The 16,359-nt window shown below is 46.2% G+C and overlaps 1 protein-coding gene across 1 annotated transcript in view; it reads left to right on the forward strand.

The window, feature by feature from the left end:
* The first annotated feature begins 2,402 nt into the window (after window positions 1–2,402).
* ZNF697 (zinc finger protein 697) overlaps window positions 2,403–16,359 on the forward strand; it is a 30,488-nt gene continuing 16,531 nt past the window's right edge. The window contains exon 1 of the mRNA XM_072766770.1: window positions 2,403–2,741. The gene's annotated coding sequence lies outside the window, so the exon portion shown is untranslated. The remainder of the gene's footprint in view (window positions 2,742–16,359) is intronic.

Raw genomic sequence — 16,359 nt, forward strand, 5'->3', positions numbered from 1 at the left:
AAAAGTCCACAAACAGAAACCATCTTCCCCTTATACCCCATTTCCTTTCAGTTACCACCCTTTTACAACCAAATGTCACACACTAAGTGAGCGTCCCTATGTACTATTTGCATTTCTTAGCCTCTCTTGTTCCCTCCTCTCACCACTGCTGTCGCACTCCTGATCTTGCTGGAACAAAAAAGTTCATGGAAATAGTACTACCCTCTGAGAATACAAACCTGTGTGTTTGGCTTCGTTAGCCCTTAAATATTATGTGGTAATTGTGTGATGTCCGCTGGAGTATGAACTTTTTAATACTCGGCTCCATGCCCAGCATGGAACCCAGGAGTATGAACTTCTTCTTTTTTTTTTTTTTTCAAAGATTTATTTATTTATTTATGAGAGAGAGAGAGAGAGAGAGAGAGAGAGGCAGAGACACAGGAGGAGGGAGAAGCAGGCTCCATGCCGGGAGCCCCACACGGGACTCGATCCCGGGCCAAAGGCAGGCACTAAACTGCTGAGCCACCCAGGGATCCCCAGGAGTATGAACTTCTTGAGGACTAAGACAGAGCTTACTCAGTAAAATGTCTTAGAGTTGAATGTTAACATTTGTCTACTCCAGGCATGGTGACTAACATGTCATAAGAGTTAAATAGAGCTCAATATGAAGTCACTAATTAACCTGGGCTGGCAACAAAAGAGAGGAACAGGTTTCATTTGGTACAGGATGGAGGTAAGTGAAATTTTAGGTACTTTGAGCTAACTTAGAAACGTAGGAGGAGAATGAGAGTGTGCTATATTAGCAGGAAGGCAGAAGATAGCTCTGCTGAGGGCATAGCAGGCAATGTTAAATGCTACCCGCAAGTGATTCATCTTTTCACACTGAGCACTGCAAGAGGTCACTGGGTTTGTCAAAAGATTATCAATTGCCCCTTTTTTTTTCTTTGTGGTGGTAGAGGGGGACAGAATGTTGCCAGACTGCAAACCCTTAGGAAGCAATAATTTGTAGAGTCTGGCAAATGCAAGGATCATAGCACAATTAATTTAAGTGGACAGTCAACAGGGTGACAGACAGCACGAGCTTTGGGAAGGTGATCATACCTGCATGCTTCTCACCATTGCTACACCTTAAATGGATTCAGCCCATCCTATACCCGTGGTTAACTGTTAAGAGGGAGAGAGAGAGAGAGAGAGAGAGGTCTACAGCAGGAAAGTGGATGCACTTTTCTTAAATGTACACTGAACCTTTCACGTGATTGTTCTAATTCACATGCATTTGAAATTTAAGAGGCCAAGTGGATACATAGAGTCACTATTACCTTCTCTCTGATTAATTTTCAAATACATTTTAGAGCATGCTGGAAGTCTTCCTTTCCTAGGTCTGTCCATTACATTCTGATCACTTTCCTTAAGAGAGAACACAGCTTTCTGGCATTAAGTCTCCATGTGGCCCTTCCTTGGTTTTTCCCACGAGGGTCCTGGATATGCAGTTCCAGAATTAGATAGGAATTTGTGGAGGATGCTGAAGGCTCCTGATAGGCTGGAAGTGGAGTTCTCTTTTATAGCCGATGCCCTCTGTCCCTAAATCCCCAATACAGATGGCCATACAGTGGCCACCGGCTGTTTGTAGGTCCAATGAAACCGAATCCCAAAGGTGATGGAGAGAAAGATAAGCAGAAGTTCCAGTATGCTCCTAAGTCAGCAGCACAAGGTGGTTTATTTTTTATTGCTTACGTGTCTTGGAGTTAATTCATGTAACTTGTTTTCAATCTCTTAATGTAATTACTTTTCTTGAAAAGATGCCTGGGACAAGGCCAACATAGTAGGGAGCAATGTCACCGGGTCAGGATCTGGAAACAATCAGCTCTTATGGTTATAAGGATGCAGCGCCAAGATCTTAAGGAACCTGAATTCCTGGTGAGCAGTCAAGTTCTTTAATCCGCCCCCAGCGGGATTCCGGCGGTTTAAAAGAAAGGAGGAAAAAGAAAAAGAAAATCTAGAAAAAAACCCCCAAAACAAAAACAAAAAAAACCAGACAAACAAAAAACCCAAGTCAACTAGGAGTGAACCCACCCCACACTTCCTCCTCTCTGAAGAAAAAGGTCGCTCCCACCGCGGAGTCGCCCCGCGCACAGCGCCACGGCTCGGCTGCGGGCCCCCGGGCAGGGGGCGCGCGGACCCGGGCGGAGCTGGGCCGCCTGGCGGGGCGTGGCGTGGCGCGGGGCGTGGCGCGTGGCGCGGGGCGGGGCGCGGGGCGCGGGGCGCGGGGCGCGGGGCGCGGGGCGCGGGGCGCGGGGGGCGGGGCGCGGGGGGCGGGGCGCGGGGCGGGGCGCGGGGCGGGGCGCGGGGCGGGGCGCGGGGCGGGGCGCGGGGCGGGGCGCGGGGCGGGGCGCGGGGCGGGGCGGGGCCCGGCGCCCCGGCCGCTCCCAGCCCTGGAGCGCGCGGGGAAGCGGCGAGCGCGTGTGCTCGCGTGCCGGTCGGGGTCGGGGGGGGGCAGCCTCCCGGGGGCCCGCTGCCGTGGTGGCAGGAAGTCCCCGGGAACTACAAATCGAGGCATGCCGGGAACATTCCCCTGCTCCTCCCAGGAAATGTCCTTTGTCCAGCCCTACAGGAAGCCCCAGTGAGGAGTCAGCGGGGCAGCCAGCCGCTCCGCCCGCCGCCGCCGCCGCCGCCGCCGCAGCACCAGGGCAGACGCGCGCGGCGCGGGGCTCCGGCCGGGGCGCGCGCTGCCCTCGCTCCTCGCCGCGCCCGCCGCAGCGCAGGTAGGAGCGAGGCTGCGGCCGGGCTCACAGCCGCCTGGGGCCGGGGTTGGTCGGGACCGGCCGGAGCGCTGCGGGGACGGGCTGTGCGCGGAGCGCGGGGGGCGGCGCGGCGGGCCAAGTCGTGCGGCGCTCGCTGGACCGCTGTCCGCTCCCCGGGGCGCGGGGCGCTCTTGCGGCCCCCGAGCCGGCGTCGAGCTCCCCGCGGGGTCTGCGGCGAGGGGCGGGGAGGCGGCGGCGGCGGCGGCGGCGGCGGCGGCGGCGCGAGGGCGGAGGCAGAGCTGCGAGGGAGCGGGTGGGACCGTCCCGCCGACCACCGAAGGGGGCATCCGAGACCCTCGGAAAAACGAAGCCCAGGGAGGAGCTTGGAAGAGGCGAGGAGAAACTGACGGGCTTTGTGTGCAGCTGCGGACAGGGACCGAGTGTGCGCGCCCGGTCCGTCGGCGCCCGGCCGCTCTCGAGGCGGGGCGGCGGGGGCGCGCTGCCGGCGCGGGGCCTCCTTGTGAAGTGGGTCCCCCTTTGCTGCCTCCGCTGCGTTCTGGCCGACCCAGCATCAGCGGCTCGGGCTGCCATCAGCCTGGGCAAATGGCACAATAAGCACGAGCGGGTGGGGAGGTGGGCAGCGGCTCGTCTCGCGGGAGGGCCGCGGCGCAGCTCTGGCGGACCCACAAGCCCAGATGCCCATGTGCGCGGCAAAGCGGATACGTCCACCTCAGGATAACACTGTGAATGGAGGCGTGGGGCGAGGCGCGCGTGGGCAGGAGAGGGCGACCAAGGTTGAGGGGAGCGGCGGCCACGGGGCGCTGAGTGTACCTAAGGGCCAGGGTGCATGATGGCCGGGCTTCCAGAGAGGGCTACCACTTCCTCTGGGACTTTCCACGATTTTCTCTCTTCCTGACTCTCCACCGGCCCCCCCCCCCCCCCCCGGTAGTGAATCACCCACCCCTTGCTACATGAGCGCTAGGCTGGATTCAATTTGGTCACGTTGTATCCCCGCCTTTATAGCGGACCTGTTTGTCCTTTACCTGTGGGGTGACAGGGATGCGCCGCATCCCCTCTGGCGTTCTCTTTCCCGGGGGACCGAGGGTGTGGTGAAGGTGGTTGGACAATGGCTAGCAAGTTAATCGTCTTCTAGGAGCAGTGATGGATGAGTGGGCAACTTCGAACACCGCCCAAGTTTTACTGCTGTATTGAACTCACTTGCTTAAGGGGTCTCTGTTTCTCCTTTCTCCTCTTTCTCGTCTTTTTTTTTTTTTTTTTTAAATGCTGTACCCAATGGTTACCTTACCTCCTTCTCTTAAGAAGCCAACATAAGGATATTCATCAATGTGGAATATATTTTACGAACCAAATGAACCTTTAAAAATGCCACTTGGGTGGTGAGGCAGGAGCATCCGAGGTTCATGATAAAAAGGATGTAGGGCACAGAGCCCTGCACCTTATATAAATGATTTGTAGGGGGAAACACTATTTGCACTGATTTCTGTAGGACAGATGAAGTGTCTGAAGGTAAGGTAAGAATGGCGTAGGGGAAGACCCAGTTGTTCAGGCTGAGGGAATGAGGATGGCAAAATAAAGGGGAAAAGCTCTGTCAGTTGGGAAGATGATTTCTAGTTGGAACATTTTCACTGTGTGTGTGTGTGTGTGTGTGTGTGCATGTGCATGCAGGTATGCAGGTATGTGTGCCCCTGTTAGAGGTGGAGGCTGTTGTCAGGGGAGAATTTGATGTCAGAAGTCCAGCTGGGCCCCAAAGAGAATAAGATGGCACTAGCATGAACCAAAGTCATAAATGGGGAGTCAGGCCACCCTTTACATCACACACAAAGGAAAACATTGATGGCCCTCAAAAACCACTGGGATTAACAAGGTGAATGAAAACAAATCACACCGAGGCAAACCAGCTGATGCAACTGGAGTGAGGTGGCAGAAGTGACCTCACTGAAGGTTGTATGACTAAGGCCCATGGACTTGCACCACATTTCCTCTCCCTCCCCCCAAAAAGCTCCTTGGATCTCCTCAGGATTTGCATATTTGCCTAATTTCTCGCATCCAGTTAAGGGAAGGAGAAAGGGCAAAGTTGATTATAAAGATGATAAGACAAAAAAGATACTGCCTGTTCATGTAGAATGGAACTGCCCCCCCCCAACTGCAGTGCCATTTAAGGGGTCTGGCGAAGCTATGCCAATGCTATATGGGCTTTTCCTTGTATCTAAGCTCTACTTCTTGGGACGCCTGGGTGTCTCAGTGCTTGAGCAACTGCCTTTGACTCAGGTCATGATCCTGGGGTCCTGGAATTGAGTTCCGCATCAGGCTCCCCAGGCACTCTGCCTGTGTCTCTGCCTCTGTGTATCTCCCTGAATAAATAAATAAAATCTTAAAAAAAAAAAAAGATAATCTACTTTTCTTTTTTTTTTCTTTCCCTCAACAAGTTTCTTAGCACTGTGTAGTGTTAATATGCTCAGTAAAGCTACCTCTTTAGTTTGGCATGCAAAACCCTTCCTGGTTCTGTGCCCACCTACCTCAGTCCTCCATTGGAGCCTGGGCACCCCTAAATACCTCCCCATTCTTACAGCATACAGCTCCCCATTCCCAGATGCCACAGATGGTCTTCTACCAGCATGCCTCCACCAGGTTGAATTCCATGCATCCCAACACTACCTCTGATTATTTGTGGCAAATCCTAACCCAGCTGAAGTAGCAACCTTCTAGAAGTCTTTCCAGACCTCCCAGCCAGAATTCATCTCATTCCAGTGGCACTTTGTATCCTTTGGAAAACTCACTACTCCGGGCTGCCTTGTGATAGCTGGATGTTCATTTTTCTCTCATTCTGACTGTAAACCCCTGGAGGGCAATAGCTCTCTCTACCCTGTGCTTTATACCTAGCAGTGCAGAACAGATGTTTACTTGACAAGCATGAGGAATGAGTGAAAGAATTGAAAGAATGTATGTTTTAATTTATCTTTCCTTTTCTTTTTTTTAAAGGATTTTATTTATCCATGAGAGACACAGAGGGAGAGGCAAAGACATAGACAGAGGGAGAAGCAGGCTCCCTGCAGGAGCCCAATGCGGGACTTGATCCCAGGATCATGACCTGAGCCAAAGGCAGGTGCTCAACCATTGAGCCATCTAGGCATCCCTCTTTGGTTTCCTATAAAAAAGGGATGAAGCCTTCATCATAGACCTCTGAGGATTCCTTGCAGTTGTGAATCTAAAGCATCTGGTACATGATAGTCTGGTGCTTTTTCCTTTTGCTCCTGGATTAAGAGGCCCTAAAAGGATCCATCACAGTGTCAAGTACAAAGACATTCAATAGAATGTTGAATAGGTTCTTTGCCAGCCTTCGTTTTCAGACTCATACACACAGGGTATAGAATGAGACTAACCCCAGGTGGATAATTAGTGACTTTTCGCTGGCTCCTGGACTGAAGAAGGTGACTGTTCCCTCTCAGTTGTGAAGGAGAGATGTGCTTTCTAGAAAGCAGCACCACAAAGGCTGTCCTGCTATTTGCAGCGAAGCCACTGACATCGTTGTGTTGCTTTGATATTTACAGCCGTCTACCAGGATTAAAACGTGGTATATAAAAGTGCGAGGCAGATCAGACTCTCAGATTTTCTCCTAAGATGCTGCCATTTTGTAGTTCTCTGTTTAGCCCTAACTGGACAGTTTTTCGTGCTTCCATTTTATGTGATGGCAGCAACAGTTATGTGTATTAACCGTTGAACCAGGTAATTTCCATACATTGCCTCAATCTGATGTCTTACCCATTATTATCTCCATTCAAAAAATTGAGGAAATGGAGACTCAGAGGGAAGAAACTCGCTCCAAGTCCCAGATTCTGATCTGGAGATAGGCTGGAATTTGGGTCTGTTGACTCCCAGTCTTGTTTGGAATGGGTAGATCTTTGCTTACCCTGGAAGAAAATTGCCAGGTCTCTCTTCTTTGAGATAGTTCACTTTCCAAATTTCCTACCAGGAACACTGGTGGGTTTTTAAACTCATCCTAGTGGATCTCATTCTGAGAGGCACTGGTTTTTTCATAAATTCATTATTCTTATGCCCTTAAACTCCCTTGGCCATCAGTTGGAAAGCTCTGGTTTGGAATCCCTAATAAGACCTTTGAGCACAGAAATGTTTGCCTGGAATCCTCTTCCCTTTGCCCTCAGCCTATCTGAATTCTTTCTCCTCCCTCCTGGCCAAATCTTACCATTTCTGAACCACCTTTCTCGACACTCCAGCCTTTCCTCTTAATTTTTTGCATTGTTTGAAATACCTGGAGCTCAATGTCTTCCTGATAAAAGCACACCTGAATAAGCCCCCACACTGTTTGGGAATATTTACATCTCCCCTGCATGTGGCAGGAACCATATGTCCAGAACACAACCTGGCTTACAGTGGACCTTCAGGAACTGTATTGAGTTTAATAAATTGGTAATGACTGAAAATGTAGAAATGCAGACATGAAACATCATTTGCATGTTGACAGTTTGGGAGACAGTTCAGAGGAATCCTTTTCTTACTTAATTTTCATCCTTTTCACATGACTACCACAAGCACCTTCTAGGGTGCCTGGGTAGCTCAGCTGGTTAAGCATTTGACACTTGATCTCAGCCCAGGTATCTCACCTCAGGTCTTGATCTCGGGGTTGTGAGTTTAAGCCCCATGTTAGGCTCCATGCCCAAATTAAAAATTGAAAAGAAAAGAAAAAAAAAGCACCTTCTGGAAATATGCCAGGGCAGACCTGTGTGTTGCTGAGTTTGACCAGTATGTGCTTGACTAATAACATCACTGCTATGTGATTGTGGTGGTTTAATGATACTGGGGAGCATGGGTGGGGCCGTTGTTTCAGCCCCTCCCCCCTTGATGTCATTCATCCCCATTTCTACCAGACTCTTCTAGGAAGGGCCTTTTTGTTACACATCTGAGAAAATCAGCCGCTTCCCTGCTTCTGCAGATAGGGTTGGGGGAGGCGAGAGGTAAGGCTAGGGTTGGGGAGGAAAAGAGTTCATTTTTTTTTTTTTTTTTTTTGAGCCCTGGGAGAGTCGCATCATTTGGGTGGGGTGTGGATCTGCACTTTATGGCATCATGTATTAGTGGGCATGGTAAAAAGATCAGCAGCCTCTGCTCTTGATGTGGAAAAGGCTTTTTACCCACCACAAGGTTGAATCCATCACCCGAGGCTGACTATGCCAACCTCAAGGCTACATAGCATTTTGGAAGCCTGAATATAAACACAGCACGCAGTGGGGTTATTATGAACACAGGAGTCATTTGAAAGGCTGATAGGATAGTTCTTGGGATTCCTACATTTGTTCAGCAAGTCTTCGCTGTGTATCCATAAGCTAGCAAGAGTGTTCCATCTGCATATGTGGAAAGGCCACCGGCAAGTCTTCAAGTGTCCCTTCCTGCAAAGGGTAAAGTATGCATCTTATAGCCCTATACGTGCAGCTTTAATTTGCTAAAATACATGTAGTTAGGGGAAGAGGGTCTACTTGTATTCAGAGAGGCATTCTAGATATATATTGTCTTCCAAGGACTTTATTGGATTCTTATCATAAATTAGAAAACTGGAACCATTCTTCCTGGGTTTTACTAATAAGAAATGTGGTATTTTTATCTCAGTGCTGTGCTTATTCATGTGGTTAGCACATCTTTGATGCTTGACAACACCTAGGTAGCACACTATTGGAAGAACACATTTCCATTTGTTGACTTTTTTCCCTCCACACCTAGGAATCTTTGTATATTTCAAAGCATCACACTTTTCTTTTTTCCTAGTCTTTTTTCTCTTTTTTAATAATCTCTCCGGTTGACAGTGATTTCTGGTAGCAGTAGGTGGTTTTGAAAGCAGTGCATTTTTTTTAAAGATTTTATTTATTTATTTATTCATGAGAGACACACAGAGAGAGAGGCAGAGACATAGGCAGAGGGAGAAGCAGGCTCCATGCAGGGAGCCCGACGTGGGACTCGATCCCAGGACTCCAGGATCACACCCTGGGCCAAAGGCAGGCAGTAAACCGCTGAGCCACCCTGGGATCCTGAAAGCAGGACATTTTTAAGATTATTTCATTAGAATGTCAGCCCCACAGAGCAGAACCCAGAGTAATGTGTAGCACAAAATAAATGTTCAGTAGCTATTGAGTGAACAGTGTGTGAGTGTGTTACATTTTAAAATATTTCATTTTGATTTTTTCCTAATACAATGACATTGCCAATTTTCTACAGTGAGGTGTGCAAAAGGTGCATGCTTATATGTTATATAAGCAAAGGAAATATATATAATTTTTTTGACGATAACCTTTACTTTTTAGAGCAATTTTAGGTTCACAGCAGGGTTGGATACAAAGTAGAGAGAGTTGCAGTGTGGCCCCTGCCCCTACATATGCACAGCCTCCCCCTTTATCAACCTCCCATACCAGAGTGGTACATTTGTTAAAATCCATGAACCTGTACTGACACATCATTATTGCCCAAAGTCCATAGTATATTTTAGCAATCAGTCTTGAGGCTGTACATTCCATGAGTTGTTGTTTTTTTTTTTACAAAGATTTTATTTATTCATGAGAGACACACAAAGAGAGGCAGAGACATAGGCAGAGAGAGAAGCAGGCTCCCTACAGGGAGCCCGATGCAGGACTTGATCCCAGGACCCCAGGATCACAACCTGAGCCAAAGGCAGATGCTCAACTACTGAGCCTCCCAAGCACCCCTCCGTGAGTTTTAACAAATGTATCCACCATTCTAGTATCATACAGAATAGTTTCACTGCCCTAAAACATCCTCTATGCTCTACTTACTCATCCTTCTCTCCCCTTTAGCTCCTGGCAAACACTACTCTTTGTACTATCTCCATAGTTTGCCTTTTCCCAAATATCAGAGAGTTGGAGCCATACAGTATGTAGCCTTTTCAAATTGGCATCTTCCACTAAGGAATATACATTTAAGATTCCTCCATGGCTTTTCATGACTTGCTAACTCATTTTTTAGAAAATATTTTATTTATTTGAGAGAGAGATTGCAGAAGGGAGGGTCAGAGGGACAAGCAGACTCCTCGCTGGGCTGATCCCTGGGATCGTGACCTGAGCCAAAGGCAGATGTTTAGCCGACTGAGCCACGCAGGCATTGAACAGATCATTTCTTATTAGCTCTGAATAATATTCTGTTTTCCGGAGTACCACAGTTTGTCCATTCATCTACCGAAGGACATCTTGTTTCCTTCCAAGTTTTGATTATGAATAAAGCTGCAGTAAACCTCCATGTGCAGGTTTTTATGCATGGACATAAGTTTTCAGCTCATTTGTATAAATACCAAGGAGTGAGAGTATTGGATTATATGGTATGAAATGCTTAGTTTTGTAAGAAACTGCCTATCTGTCTTCCAAAGCGGCTATACCATTTTGCATTCTTAGCAGCAACAAGGGAGAGTTCTTGTTCCTCTGCATCCTCACCAGCATTTGGTGTTGTCAGTGTTCCAAGTTTTTGCCATTCTAATAGATGCATGGTGGTATGTCGTTGTTTTAATGTGTAGATCCTTAATGACATATCACATTGAACATCTTTTCATAGGGCTTATTTGCCATCTATAGATCTTTGGTGAGATGTCTGTTTAGTTCTGTTGCCCCTTTTGATTTATTTTTCAAGATTTTATTTATTTATTTGAGAGAGGGAGAGCAAATGAGAGAGACAGCATGAACGGGGGCGGGGGGAGCAGAGGGAGAAGCAGGCTCCCCACTGAGCAGGGAGGCTGACATGGGGCTCAGTCCTAGGACCTGATCATGACCTGAGCCACCAGCTGCCCCTGTTGCCCCTTTTGAAAAATCAAGTGGTTCATTTTCTTATTGTTAGGTGGTAAGGATTCTTAGTATATTTTGGATAAGAGTCCTGTATCTGATGTGTCTTTTGCAAATATTCTTTTGCAGTCTGTGGCTTGTCTTCTCATTCTCATATATATATATATATTATATATATATATGCTTTTCCTCTGTTTTTTTTTTTTTTCTTTTTGGTGAGTGTATATGTGCCAGATCTATTTTAATGTAAAACCAGCTTACCCGAGAAATGAGAATTCCCATGTGAAACAAACCTAGAGAAATGCTCCTACTTTTTTTTTTTTTTTAAATAAGGTAAATGTCAGTTGAATTCTACCAGACTGTAGCCTCATCCTGGACCAGGTTGGGGGCAGTTGCTATAGGAACTCTTTTTTTTTTTTTCTCAGTCACAGATTTTCCTTTATTTTTATTTTATTTATTTTTTTATTGGAGTTCAATTTGCCAACATATAGCATAACACCCAGTGCTCATCCCATCAAGTGCCCCCCTGAGTGCCCGTCATCCAGTCACCCCCACCCTCTGCTCACCTCCCTTTCTACCACCCCTTGTTCATTTCCCAGAGTTAGGAGTCTCTCATGTTCTGTCCATAGGAACTCTTTTTATTTGTTTCCCTACTCCCTACTGGGTACTGTGTGTATTGATTGAATTGGTAGTTCGGTAAAATATTTCTGGTCACCTATGCTCTGTAGAGCATGGACTCTTTTTACAAACTCCTTCCAGAGCCTATGTTTGTCTCATAGCTTAAAATTCTGGACGCTTAGGAGAAAGGTTTCTAGGCTGATGATTGTATGTAAGAGAGAAGAGAAATCAAGACATGTGTGCCTTTCCTATAGTAGTAAGAAAACCAAAACAAGTACCAAACTCCTGAAAACTGCCAGAGAATAAGCTTTGGTCTGCATAGACAGGTTCAGTGTTAAATATCAATTTCTTCTGTATTTGATTGTGCTTCAGATATGCCCTCCCCCAACCTCCTCCCCAACCAAGCAACTTCTGAAGTTATCAGTCTTTTTTCCATCATTTAATTTCTGTTTGTTCCAGTCCTGTCTTTCCTCCAGTGGTGAGAGAGAAGCAGCTGTCCTGTCAGACTGGCAGAGTCTAGTGGCATTTCCCACCATAAACACAAACACAGCTCTGTGCCACCTCTGTTCTTCGCAGAGCTGAACTGCGTGTTAAAATATTGGAGTGGAGGGGAGGACTCCCAACAGGATAATTGGATGCAAACAAGGGGTGCTGGCATTTGGCCAAGGGATGCAGGATTCTTTTTTGAGAATTTTCTAACTTCTGAATCTAACTAATCACCACTTTCTATCATGTCTACTTATTTAGCAGGATAATTAAGCATGCTTGGCTCTTGGTGCTGATAGGTTATTGGATCCCATTAGGGGAGCTAGGTTGTTTCCATGGCTCTGCCTTACCTAATGTGATCTTGGCCAGATCACTACATTTCCTGGTCTTGTTAGTTCTTCCTTTTGAGACTGAGGGAGAGAAATAAGTACACCTAATTTTATCCATTTCGAGAAATATTTGAGGGCTCCATTATGTGGGGAGTAACCAAAATGAGTAAATCAAGATGTTCCCAACAGCAGCTGGCAGTTAAGAGGTGGTTGGGAGGGAGGGAGAACAAACAAGATACAAATTATTCTAACTCTGATTGTATTTTAAAAACTAATGTCAGACAGAATAAGATAAGGAAAACTACTTTAAAGAGTCATATGACTGACAAGTTACCTACACCCCAAAGTTCATAGCAGTAATGTCCACAATAGCCAAACTGTGGAAGGAGTCAAGATGTCCTTTGACAGATGAATGGATAAAGAAGATGTGGTAGGGCACCTGGGTGGCTCAGTAGGTTGGGCATCTGTCTTTGGCTCAGGTCATGATCCCAGGGTCCTGGGATCGAACCCCATGTCGGGCTCCTGCTCAGCAGGGAGCCTGCTTCTTCCTCTGGCTTGTGTTCTCTCTCTTTCTCTCCCTGTCAAATAAATAAGTAAAATCTTAAAAAAAAAAAAAAAAGATATGGTATATATACAATGGAATATTACTCCTCCATCAGAAAGGTTGAATACTTACCATTTGCTTCAACATGGATGGAACTAGAGGATATTATGCTGAGTGAAATAAATCAATCAGAGAAAGACAATTTTCATATGGTTTCACTCATATGTGGAATATAAGAAATAGTGAAAGGGATTATAAGGGAAAGGGAAGGAAACTGAGTGGGGATAAATCAGTGAAGGAGACAGACTATGAGAGACTCCTAACTCTGGGAAACAAACAAAGGATTGCAGAAGGGGAAAAGGGTGGGGGGATGGGGCGACTGGGTGACGGGCACTAAGGAGGGCACTTGATGGGTTGAGCACTGGGTGTTATATGTTGGCAAATTGAATTTAAATAAAGTCATACGAAGTGAAACAATAATTCTCCTTGAGCACTAACAAGCATATAGGGTATGTATAGTTGTTATCTGTTTTATAGATGAAAAAACCAGGGCTCAAAGAGATTGAGCAACTTGCTTAAGGTAATAGAGCTAAAGGCTGGATTCATACAGGTGGTTAACCACTACAGATATTGCTTCACTCAGGAAAGGAGAGACTGCATCACGCTGTTTCTCTCTGAGGAGGCAGAGCATGGCTAAAAGAGGAAAAACACAGGTGCCTTCTGGGGAGCATAAAGCAATCCTTTTGCCTAGCATTAGCCCATTAGAGGTCAGGGAGCAGTAAGAGAGTCTTGAGCTATATTGTTGAGGACTGGGAGTTTGTGCTGCTCTGAAGAGTGGCAGAGTCAATTAGAGGTTTAGGAGCAGGAGAAATAAATGCAGTGGCAACTATGTTTAGTTTAGTTTAGTTTTGGTTTTTTTTTTCCAATATTTTATTTATCTGTTTAAGAGAGGGGGAGAGCAGAAGCTGGTAGAGGAACAGAGGGAGGGGGAGAAATATGCTCCCCATGAAGCAGGGATCTCAGGACCCCGGGATCATGACATGAGTTGAAGATAGACGCTCAACCCACTGAGCCCCCCAGGTGCCCCAGCACCTATGTTCTAAGACTGATCCAGGGGTGGTGTGTAGGTGCATGTAACTGGTAAGATGTTACGGCAGTGATAGTGGCCACAGGAAAGAAGTAAAAGGAAGGACGAAGGACTGGGCAGCCAATTTGATTGAAAGGGATGACGAAGGGCCAGACTCTAGGGTTTTGAGCCTCGCGGTAAGGACAGAGTGGCATGAAAAGAAACGGGCACTGTGAGGAGCCAATTTGTAATGAAGATTCGGGAAAAGAACTGTTTCTTGGTGTGACAAGGGTCAGATACATTGTAAGTGGAAATTCCTTTAGTCTTCAGAAAGACCTTTCAAGGTCACTTGTTTTTCTCTTGTATAGATGAGGAAACTATGCCTCAAAGAGATAAATAAATGTCTCAGGGGCATACAACGTGTAAGTGGCAAACTTCTACTTGAACCCATGTCTGTTGACACCTCCTGTCCCATGTCCCCCAATGTGCAGGGCAGCATTTCAGGACTAGGAAGGATATTAGAGCTCCTCGGGTATAATGCGTGGTGCATCATTAGAAAACATGGACCTGGAGCAGGTATCAGGGCTTGGGCAAGAGGTTCAATTACTGCAGTCTCTGGATAGAGGTGTTTATTTCAAATTAGGGAAAAGGGGCTAGATGATCGAGAGAAGAAAATGCAGACAAGAACCTTGAAGTTTGACTTGTTTAGGGGCTAAGAGGAGGAGACAAAGTGGAAAGTGATCACAAGGAGGACTGGGGCAGGTAATAACATCAATGCTAGGGAAGGAGAGTATTGCCAAGGAAAGTGTCTCAACAGGATTTCTGCGGTCATTTACTGAATTCCTATTGTATATGCCAAGCACTTTACAGCGTTGATGGTGTTAACCTTAAAAATAAAAGTCCATTATATTACCAGCAAAATGGGTTTATTTGGGAAAAGGAGAGAACTGTAATTTGAGACATGAAAGCTATGGCAAAACCATAGGCAAGTCCAAGAAACAAAGGAGAGGAACATTATTTTTTGGAGAAGAAGGAAGAAGTAGAGAGAGATTATTTTGAAAGCAAGTCAGCTGCAGAAAATACTATCTGCTGAGATGGCCCACACTTGGGCAGCCCGCAGTTAACTGGGAAACTGATGTGTGTGGTGATGATGAAGCGGTTTAGCAGGGCTCACTGGCACCCATCCCCTCCTTTTCCTATGAGCCTGTGAGACTTGTTGGCCAAAACATGGCACTGCAGAAGGAAATGTAATCTAGTTTGATCATTAGTTTGGGGCATTTAAAAAATGATAATGTGAGGAAAAAGCATCTCACCTTAGAGTTTCATAGTTTGCTAGAAAAATGTCTTTTAAAATTCTTTTAAAATGGCATAACCAATAATTCTTTAGGTTGATGCTTCCTGGGCTTTCTTTTCTCTCTAACCCCCCCCCCCCCCCCACCTCTCTCATGACTTTTCTTTCAAATGCTTTACCAAGGACTTGGAAATATTAACTGTTTACCATAACACTCCATTAAGTCAAAGCTAATTCAAATGACCGCTTTTTTCCAGCCAACAAGATATCTGTTTTCTCTAAGAAAAGTAGTTAAATCAGAGACTATTTCTAAGCATCCCATGAAGATAAGTTTGAAGAACATTTCCTGTGTTGTTTTTTAGAGGAAAAATAATTAAAATAGAAAAAAAGAACAAGAAAAAATAAGAAGAAGGTAGCATCCTTGAAGTGCTGTATCAGTAACTCCAGAGCACTAAACTCATAAATATGACAGAGCTGGCTAGGAGGGTTCAGTGCAGGGGTGATTGAACTTCAAAGGAATCACATAACCTGGGTGGTAGTCACAATTCTGCCAACAACTCACTACCTTTGTGGATTGAAACAAGCCATTTACTTCCCCCTGTCCTCATTTTCCTTATGGGTAAAACAGGAGATCCTTTAAAGACATCTTCAACAAAAAAAAAATCATGAGATTGTCTCATAATCTGTGGATAGTGTCTCTTCAGCAAAATTTAGCTTGTGGTTGGCCTGCTCCCACCACCTGGCCTGCTTCTGCATCACCTCCCACACAGAGAATGGAGAGCTGTTACAGCAGGAGCAAAAAGATGTAATAAAAAAGAGGGTGAATCTGAGAAACTGTATTTGTAGTAATAGGTCCTGTTGGGTGAGTATGGGTGGTACATTTTTTTTACTTGCCATTAGGGGTGGTGAATCAGGGCTCCTTATATTGCAATGTTCTAGGATACTCCCCGAACGCCCCTTTCACCTGTGTATTTCCAGGTTTTCAATTGCAGGCAGGATGACTTTGTGAACACTTTGAAGATTTGTTTGGAATGAGTTGGCGACTTTGGCCTGATTTTAGTTCTTTTTCCTTGGAGAAAAGGAGGATTAGCTAACAAAGCATTTTGTGTCCTTGGTAGGTAATGGCTTGATTAATGTGCTCTGACTCACTGCCCAAGTAAGCAGCTGATGGGAGCCATAAACCCACGGTTAAACTTGTATAAATTAGCTACATCCCAGAGAGGCTGTGTGTTAGAGGCTTGAAGAGCTACTTAAGGCCCTCTTAGTGCACCTGCCGTGTAACACAAGTGATTAGGAAGTGAAAAGCAGGTGAGCTAATATGATAGGGGGCTGCAAGTCATCAGTGTGTTTCAGCCAAGCGCCAACAGGCTGTGTGGGGATGAACAGAAAGGGGGTTGGAACAAAAGTTGCAATGTCCGTGTTTTAAGCTAGTGACTGCCCCTAACTAGTACATTCATAGGTAATTCACGTCACCTTTCTGAGTTTCTGTTACCTGACGCA

This window comes from Vulpes vulpes, chromosome 8 (genome assembly GCF_048418805.1).
Source record: "Vulpes vulpes isolate BD-2025 chromosome 8, VulVul3, whole genome shotgun sequence".
NCBI lineage: Eukaryota > Metazoa > Chordata > Mammalia > Carnivora > Canidae > Vulpes > Vulpes vulpes.